This window comes from Bubalus bubalis, chromosome 14 (genome assembly GCF_019923935.1).
Source record: "Bubalus bubalis isolate 160015118507 breed Murrah chromosome 14, NDDB_SH_1, whole genome shotgun sequence".
Taxonomy (NCBI): Eukaryota; Metazoa; Chordata; class Mammalia; order Artiodactyla; family Bovidae; genus Bubalus; species Bubalus bubalis.
This window is the reverse complement of record NC_059170.1, coordinates 57,525,030-57,533,702: the sequence shown is the minus strand read 5'-3', so window position 1 is coordinate 57,533,702 and position 8,673 is coordinate 57,525,030. Positions and strand designations below refer to the sequence as shown.

The 8,673-nt window shown below is 42.6% G+C and overlaps 1 long non-coding RNA gene across 1 annotated transcript; it reads right to left on the bottom strand.

The window, feature by feature from the left end:
* Nucleotides 1–768: 768 nt before the first annotated feature.
* Nucleotides 769–8,100, bottom strand: LOC102403020. The gene is made up of 4 exons (XR_327546.3): nucleotides 7,359–8,100; nucleotides 6,182–6,354; nucleotides 4,191–4,282; nucleotides 769–3,617 (listed from the first exon to the last, which is right to left on the bottom strand). It is a non-coding gene; the product is annotated as an uncharacterized LOC102403020 (long non-coding RNA).
* Between the last annotated feature and the right edge of the window lie 573 nt (nucleotides 8,101–8,673).

The following is an 8,673-nucleotide window of genomic DNA, read 5'->3' as shown; positions in this document are numbered from 1 at the left end:
TTTAACCTATCTGTGCCTCAACTTCTCCACTTGTAAAATGGGCATAAGAAGAATATATACCCCATAGTGTTGGTCTAAGGATTAAATTGTTTAATACACATATAAAGTTTTGGAGAAGTATCTAACAACACGTATTCAATATTTATTATTACTCAAATAAAGATTACCAGACTGCACTTTCAAAAACATGAAACATTTCATCCAAAATAGACTTCGGAAATCTCCATTTTAAATAATTATTTCTCACAATTCTGGTGCCAGTGACTCACAGTTTAAGAGACAGCAATCTTTTTTAAAAAAATTTATTTAAAATTTATTTATTTTTTTACTTTGCAATATTGTATTGGTTTTGCCATACATTGACATGAATCTACCACAGGTGTACACGTGTTCCCCATCCTGAACCCCTCTCCCACCTCCCTTCCCATCCCATCCCTCTGGGTCATCCCAGTGCATCAGCCCCGAGCACCTTGTATCATGCATCGAACCTGGACTGAAGATTCATTTCACATATGATAATATACATGTTTCAATGCCATTCTCCCAAATCACCCCACCCTCACCCTCTCCCACAGAGTCCTAAAGACTGTTCCATACATCCGTGTCCCTTTTGCTGTCTCACATACAGGGTTATCGTTACCACCTTTCTAAATTCCATATACATGCGTTAGTATACTGTATTGATGTTTTTCTTTCTGGCTTACTTCACTCTGTATAATAGGCTCCAGTTTCATCCACCTCATTAGAACTGATTCAAATGTATTCTTTTTAATGGCTGAGTAATATTCCATTGTGTATATGTACCATTCGTCTGCTGATGGACATCTAGGTTGCTTCCATGTCCTGGCTATTATAAACAGTGCTGCGATGAACATTGGGGTACACGTAAAGAGATAGCAATCTTAAACCAATGGTCTTCAGATGGGTGAGTGAGCAAGTACATAAGATGATTCATTGGGGTTTAGGAGGAAATCTTTGTATTCTGTTTCCACTTGCCTTCTGTAAAAATAAATTCTTTTGAATACTATTTAAAATACCAGTTAAGACCAAGGCCCGCATTGGTCTTATACGGTTTAGATGCCACATGGGGGGCAGGAGGAGCCTCTTATCATGAGGAATGGTGTGTCCTCAGTGACGGTTTGATTTCAGTGTCTTGTGATGCATTGCAATTTAGGTTCACATTGGATGGAGTAACTTCATAGATGATGTTTCTTAATTTTAAAATAGATATATCCTGGGACTTCCTTGGAAGTCCAGTGGTCAAGGCTTGAGCTTCCACTGCAGGGGGAGCTGGGTTGATCCCTAGTTGGGGGGCTAAGTTCCCACATGCCAGGCTGCACATCCAAAAAAATAATAATAAAAATAAAATAAAATAGATGTATCCTTATAAAAGGAACAACTGACTTTAAAAGAATTTTTCTGAGAAGTTATACATCAATGATAATGCTAACCATTTTAGCAAAGATAAACAGCAAGAAAATGGCAGTCTTTATTCACCTTAGTTTTTACCCAAATCCCTCTGCCAACCAAATCTCCAATAAAAGTAATCTCCATACCATCCATTTCACAAAAAAGAGGCTCCCGAAGGTGCATTTATCAAAATGACTACTTGAAATATAACTTACTTCTTTTCTCATTACTGATGATTTCATCCCCAAGTATATAGTAGGCCTTGATTTATTAGAGAATGTTACCATTGTATTTTAAAAGTTTGGAGATCATGAAAATACATTTTAAGATAAAAGAGTCTTTTTGTCTGTGGGTAATTTCACATGTATGGAGTTCAACAACGAAAGTACAAAGCTGTCTTTTTAAGTTGTGGAAAAACTGATCTTGGCACTAGAAGACAAGTATAGAAGTGCAGCATGCATTCCAAAAGGGTCTATGTTTTTTAGATTCAGCTGTTTCCTTGGAGCATAAAATAAGATGAAAAATCCAACTACTCAGTCTGAGTCCAGTGACAACTGGCTTTTCCCTCTGGTTTGTCCTTGTAACGCTTTTTAAATAAAGCTGCCTAACGAACGATCTGAATATATCGGGTTGTCTGAAAAAGTTCGTTCAGGTTTTCCCATAACATCTTATGGAAAAAACGCAAACAAAATTTTTTGGTCAACTGCAATATTTTCTGTGGGTAGAAGTTAGCTTCCGTTTAGCCTTAGGAGATGACCTGACAAAAGAAACTGTGTGGGGTACAGAAGATAAAATAACCAACGGGTAAAGACTGGTGTGACTGGTGGCTCAGTGCAGGTTGAACTGAATTTTTGCAGACCAAATGGTTTTGAAAGGCATTTACCATTCTGTGTGTAACTCTGTAATTATATCAGAGTCACCCTTCTACTTTGTACCTAATAGAAGCTCACTGTCAATTCATCATCAGCTCTCAGTCTACAACTGCGTTGCAGAATAGTCAGAGCGAATAACTCTTTTTAGGCTTTGTGCAGTCGAAAAAGTATCGGGTACCAAAGATGCTTGGACCCGGTGGGAGCATGTAGGCTACTTTAGATCCAAACTTTGGTGTTTGTATTTTATGACACTTATTTAAAACTCAAAAGCATGGCTATACACCTGCACTCATAAATGGTTGTGCTCAGTCACTCAGTCATGTCTGACTCTTTGCAACCCCGTGAACTCTAGCCTGCCAGACTCCTCTGTCCATGGGATTTTCCAGGCAAGAATACTGGAGTGGGTTGCCATTTCCTTCTCCATATAAACTGTTACCTAACTTTTGTTCTATAGTACTACCATAACTACAGTAACCCACCCATGGAAATTAAATCTGGCTTGTATTTATGATTACAGGCCGAAGTCTAAGGCAGCAGAGCTTACAACTGAATGGAATCAAATGAAATGGCCATTTTTGGAAACTAGAAAGGGTAAAAAATCAGCTCTGGAGCCAAGGAATTCTGAATTCAGGTGGGGCCTGCCAGCGTTGGTATGTGGCTCGGCTCTCACCCAGGGCTGCCTGGCCCCAGAGTCAGCCTCTTAACTCTTGAGTGTTTTACCTGCATTTATCACCCTTGTCAATGTCATCTCTCTAAAACCCTGGGCTAGGAATCTACTAGGCTGAATGTAGTTACTTGGGAAACCTCTGCAAAGAGAAGTCGACTGCTGACTATCTGAAGTCTTTCAAATGGAATACATTCACTTTCCAAAAGTGATCTATGCCCATCAAGGTCCAGAAATGAGTCAATTTTGAGAAATGAAATTGACATATGAATGCATCAAGTGCACAGCCTGACCAATGCATGTTTTTCCCTTCAAGACAGTCTTTGTAGGAGCCTATGCGCTCATTCCCAAATGAGGTTATTCTTTCAAATATAGTCGGCACCGCTGTTGGTGTTACCCTGAGAAGGTGTTTATAAAAAAGTTCCCCTCATCTGACATTCACGTCTCATAAATCTGTTTACCTTGAGGCTCTTGAATGAGAGGCCAGTACAACAGACAGCACAGGCTCAGAATATTTTAATAGTGATGAATCCGCTGAGAGGTATGACCACCTATCATAGTTTAAAGGAGCTGAAGCTGGAGCTGGGGTTTGTTCTGGAGCTGAACAACTCGGGACTGGATCGTGGAGTGTGTACAGATGATTTGAGCAGGACAACTGTGACTGTTATTTGCTTGTGAATGGAAAGAAGATAAGCATGAAAAAAACTCAACATGAATGTGATTGGATTTTGGTATATGCTGTCTATTCTGTACTATTTTCTAAGAAATTCTTCAAATTTCCTCTATAGGGAAATTCTCTAAAATGTGAACCTGGAAGGATGAAAGTGCCTTTGAATCTGTCAGATCACTTATGGGAACTTTTTGGGTTTCTGGGATGTTTTCCTAGCCCCAGAGGTACCCCTCCTCAGTATCTGCATACTTCACCCAGCTTTCTGACAAAGAGGAGCCAGAGCTGAGAACTAGAAGGTGGACCCTTCTTTTTTTCTTTCCTTTCTGGAAGTTGCAGCACCCAGTTTAGCCCGCAGCCTCCCATCCACTGTAGCTCTGGTTGTCACGGCCCCCACATGCTTCCCATGAAGCCGGCGTTTGGTCCAGGGAGTACAGAGTCCTGGACAGGAGCTCCTTTTTTTTTTTTTTCATCATGATGAAATTTTCCAGAGACCCCCAAATGAAGCCCAAGCATATTAGACTTTTTACGGCAGTTCTTACTGATCTGCAGTAGAGATGCTGATAAACAAATGCACCTGTGAAAACCTTGTTCCTGTAGATTCTCCTTTGTTCCCCATCTTATAGACCAGCAGGCCCTCAAATGCCTCCTTCCAGGCCACAGGGTCATCTGATGATTGGAAACAAGAAAGGCAGAACAAGAATTAGTAGGACATGAAATGGGCCTAAAGCATCCTCCGGTTTAATTGTATAGCGAGCGGCACTGTGCCGAGCGGCACTGTGCCAATCTGACTGACGGAGTGTCTTCCATGGAGATGCCACTTGTTGAATGTGTTAGAGAAGAAAGGTTCAGGACAATTGACATCAAAACCCAACAAGTTTAGGGAAAGTGCAGTGATGCAAGGGGTCCTGGGAGGTGTGATCAATGTAGGCTCCATATTCTAAGAGTTCAGGAGCCAGCAGCCCCAGATTGGAGCAGGGCTGCCCACCAGCATTGCCAGACCCCGTGTGTATTCAGGATCGCTTGGCTCCAGAGCCATCTGATTCTGCCCCCCAACAACAACAAAAAAAGAGCCATTTCACATGGTCCAACATCAGGCTGAGTTTTGCTGCCTCAGGTCCTGTTTTCAGCGCCCCTTGGGGCTCCAGGCATCCTCCTCTTATACCCACAGCCTCCATGTGCCTGGTGTCTGGGGGACCTCTTTCTGTATCCTCTATTTAGCATGGCCCTTGGACTCTGTTTCCTTCCCCTGAATCCAAATCCATCATTCTCCACGTAGAAATCACACTTCGGTCTGGCTGCAGCTTCAGGCAGTACCCACCTTCTACCCTCAGATCGCAATTTATCGCAAAGGGATTCACAGTAGAATTGCAATTTGAGTAGGAAAACAGAGGATGCCTTTGGATACATCTAGGGTGAGAGGTGGACCATAAAGAAGGCTGAGTGCCGAAATATTGATGCTTTCTAACTGCAGGGCTGGAGAAGACTCTTGAGGGTCTCTTGGACAGCAAGGAGATCAAACCTTAAATCTATAATCTGTATACTGTCCATCCTAAAGGAAACTAACCCTGAATATTCACCGAAAGGACTGATGTTGAAGCTCCAATACTTTGGCCACCTGATGTGAAGAGTCGACTCATTGGAAAAGACCCTGATGCTGGGAAAGACTGAAAACAGGAAGAGAAGGGGACGACAGGAATGAGATGATTGGATGGCATCATTGATTCAATGGACATGAGTTTGAGCAAACTCTGGGAGATAGTGAAGGACAGGGAAGCCTGGCGTGCTGCAGTCCATGGGGTCACAAAGAAAAGGACACGACTGAGCGACTGAACCACAGCAACAAGGGTGGACCCCTTTTTTGGACCCCAATTGTAATCACAACCAGCGGGCCGTCTATGTTCTCTAGACTCAGGCAGGCCTTCTTCGGGTGATTATGCAACTGGAGAAGATATGATACTATTTTCTAGGTCACCCTCGAGATGTATATATTTTTGTCACCTGTTTTGCAATGGGTTTAAATAAAGTGCCCGGAGAGCATTTTGAGATCCCGGAGTTTACCTTCAAGATAATCCCTCCCAAACTTTGTCAGCTTGGAAGCCATTCTTTGGCACAAGGTATATGCTGTTATGATACTGCAGTCTACTGGCATAAAAATAACAAGATGTCAAACCCTGGGCCCAGGAGTGCTGCCCCCATGAGATTATCTGCTGGGAGGAGAAGCAGGGTAGGCCCCCAGCCCAGACCTTGTTGGCAACAAAAATAGAGTGCTAATGGCCTGCAGTGACATGGAAGGGAGTGGGAAGTGGACGGAGATATTTATAAAGAAAAACGGCTCTGAGCATCTGCTAAGTCCCCATTCTCTTTTTTTTCTCAGGTCTATTTGTGGCATCTCTTTCCATGGCGCAGGCAGCTCCTTAAAATATTTTAAGAGGCTTGGTCCTGCCGGCCCTTTCCTCCAACCGAGCTCTGAAAGAGGCAGGCCATGAATGATGATTGTCTGTGTCTGGCGTTTTAATTGAAAAACATTCCCCGAAGTGGAAAGACGCGCGGAGGAAATGATCTCACCCTCATTGATTTTTTTCCCCCCAACTTTCAGTTTGGTATCTCTGCGGTGGAACTCGAGACAGCAGCGCCCCTTAGCGGTGAATCTCAGAACTGCAGGAGAAAGGGAGCTGCCTGCCGCTGATGATTCTTGAGATGAGCGAACAAACAGTGGTCCCTGAGGCCACGTTTCAAACCTGCAGCAAAAAATGTTAAGTATTCTCTCATTAGGGAAGCTCAGGGTAGCTTCTTCCTTCTGTGCTTCTCTCTCCACCCTCTGTTTACAGTTTATAATTCAGTGCGGCCCCACCCGGGCTTCAGGTTTGTACCAGATGCACAGGAGGAAGCCGAGGGAATTAAATACGAATTTGGAACTTCTGTGCAGCAAAAGAAAAACTCAATTGATTGTATTACTCTCCACTCAAATAAGAGTCTTACGAAGTGAAGGTTATTTAGGAAAATATATTAATGTGATTATTTTGTGCTCATGTTACATGACTCAACATACAAACACAATCATCATTATTGTTAACACTCTAAATATCTTAAACTCATTATTCAAGCTTCCTTTTTTAGAAAAGAGCTTCGTATATACAAATAAATATGTAACCATAGAAGAGTAGATTGCACCACAACTTGAGCCACCCCCCACCCCTTTTCCTAATGCACAGATTTTTCTACCCGGTAAACCAACCCCTATTCCATCTCTGCTTCAACTCCTTACTTGAGGTTGATTTCGATTACAGGGAATCGAAATTACAGGTTGATTTAGTTGCAGGGAGATTTTGTTTTTCCTAACAAATTTAAAGTGAACAAGCTGATGTTTCTGATAAAAGGACAGAAATCTTTCTCAACCCAGATATTTCTAATACTCTTCCAAGCGGGCCTAATGTGGAAGATATTGAAGTCAGCCATCAGTGAATTTGTATCCAGCTTTCTGGACACAGAGGACAGAGCAGCAACGTGAGCTGTTTGTCATAAGATCCACCTCAGGCCTTATGTGGCGTTCCAGTGGTTAAAGCTTGGCCTTCCGGTGCAAGGGGTCTGGGTTCAATCCCTAGTCAGGGAGCTAAGATCTCACATACCTTGTGACCCAGATTAAAAAAAAAAAAAACTAAAATAGAAATAATATTGTAGTAAATTCAATACAGACTCTAAAAGTGGCCCACATTAAAAACAAAACAAAACAAAAAAAACCTACCGTGTTTTGCTTCAGAGGGAAGATGAGGTGAAGACAGGAACCAGCGTGGTGAGCAACAGGAAGTTCTTAGTCTTAAGATGGATGATGGAAATAATGCCAGAAGAGGACGGCCTTTCAGGCTGCAGCCCTGCTGAGCAGCAGCGAGGCTTCAGAGGGACCAGAGGCCTGGCCCACGACATGCAGCTACAAGCTCTGTGCTCGGAGCCAGGAGCTGAGACACAGACCCCACTGCTAGGTTCACCACAAGAAAGGCAGAGTCCTGTGACCAAGCTTTACACAAAAGCAGGGTGAGTCTCCCTACTCGCCTGCCTCACTGCGATGGCCTTGGGGCTAAGGAAATCACCGAATATGTGAGAGCGCCCCCTGGTGCTGTCCAGGAGCAGACAGTGAAAGTGCTCCATATTCAAGATTTATAAGTCACGGTGGGGCTCATTCTAGGTCTTGATTTTCATAATTTGTTGCATGCCAAAAGAAAAAAAAAAAGCAAAGACTCTTTGACAAAGATCTTACTCCCATACTTTGTGGTCTGCCTCCTGGCAATTTGCAGTGAGCCAGGTGAGCTGACTTGAAGAGACCGAGTCAGAGGTCAAGGTGAGGCCTGAAGTCCAGCAATATGTGACATCCCTAGAAATCCTCAACCTGGCTGGGCATGCGCCCTTCCAACACAGGCGCCCAGATGACTTAACATTGAGGATTTTTCTGCCTGGGATGACTTCGCGTCCTGCCCCTCTTCCCATTCTTCTTCACACCCCATCTCTGAGTCTATAATTCCTTTAAGAAATGTACTATCCACTGCAAATGTTCATACCTCCCTGATTCTTTTGCACAGACATTAAAAAAAAAAAAACCCTTAGACCTGTAATAGGTTGAAATGATCTTCTATAGAATTTGTTATTTTCTGTTATGATAGTGCCTTGACATAATTTTATGTATTACCTCAACACCTACCATTCTGTGCTATATTTTCTTCATCTACTGGGGAAAACATATCAGTATCTAGCTCATGGGTCGCCATGATGATTAAATGAGCTCACCTATATGAGGTCCTAGAACCAGATACATACTAAATATTCACAGAATTAGCAATTATGATGATAATCTTCATTGCTATCCTAATATCTTTATATATTCTCATAAATATTTTGGAATGAGTAAGTAGCACAAATAATTATCATTACCCAGAATCATGGGTGACTTGAAAATGCGGTTAGTCCTACATCCCAGACTCCTCTAAGAATTGTTCTGCCATCACCAGGCTCATCTGCAGAATCTGGACGGTGTCTTGTTTGGTCTGTGTAATGACCTCCAAAGTGTC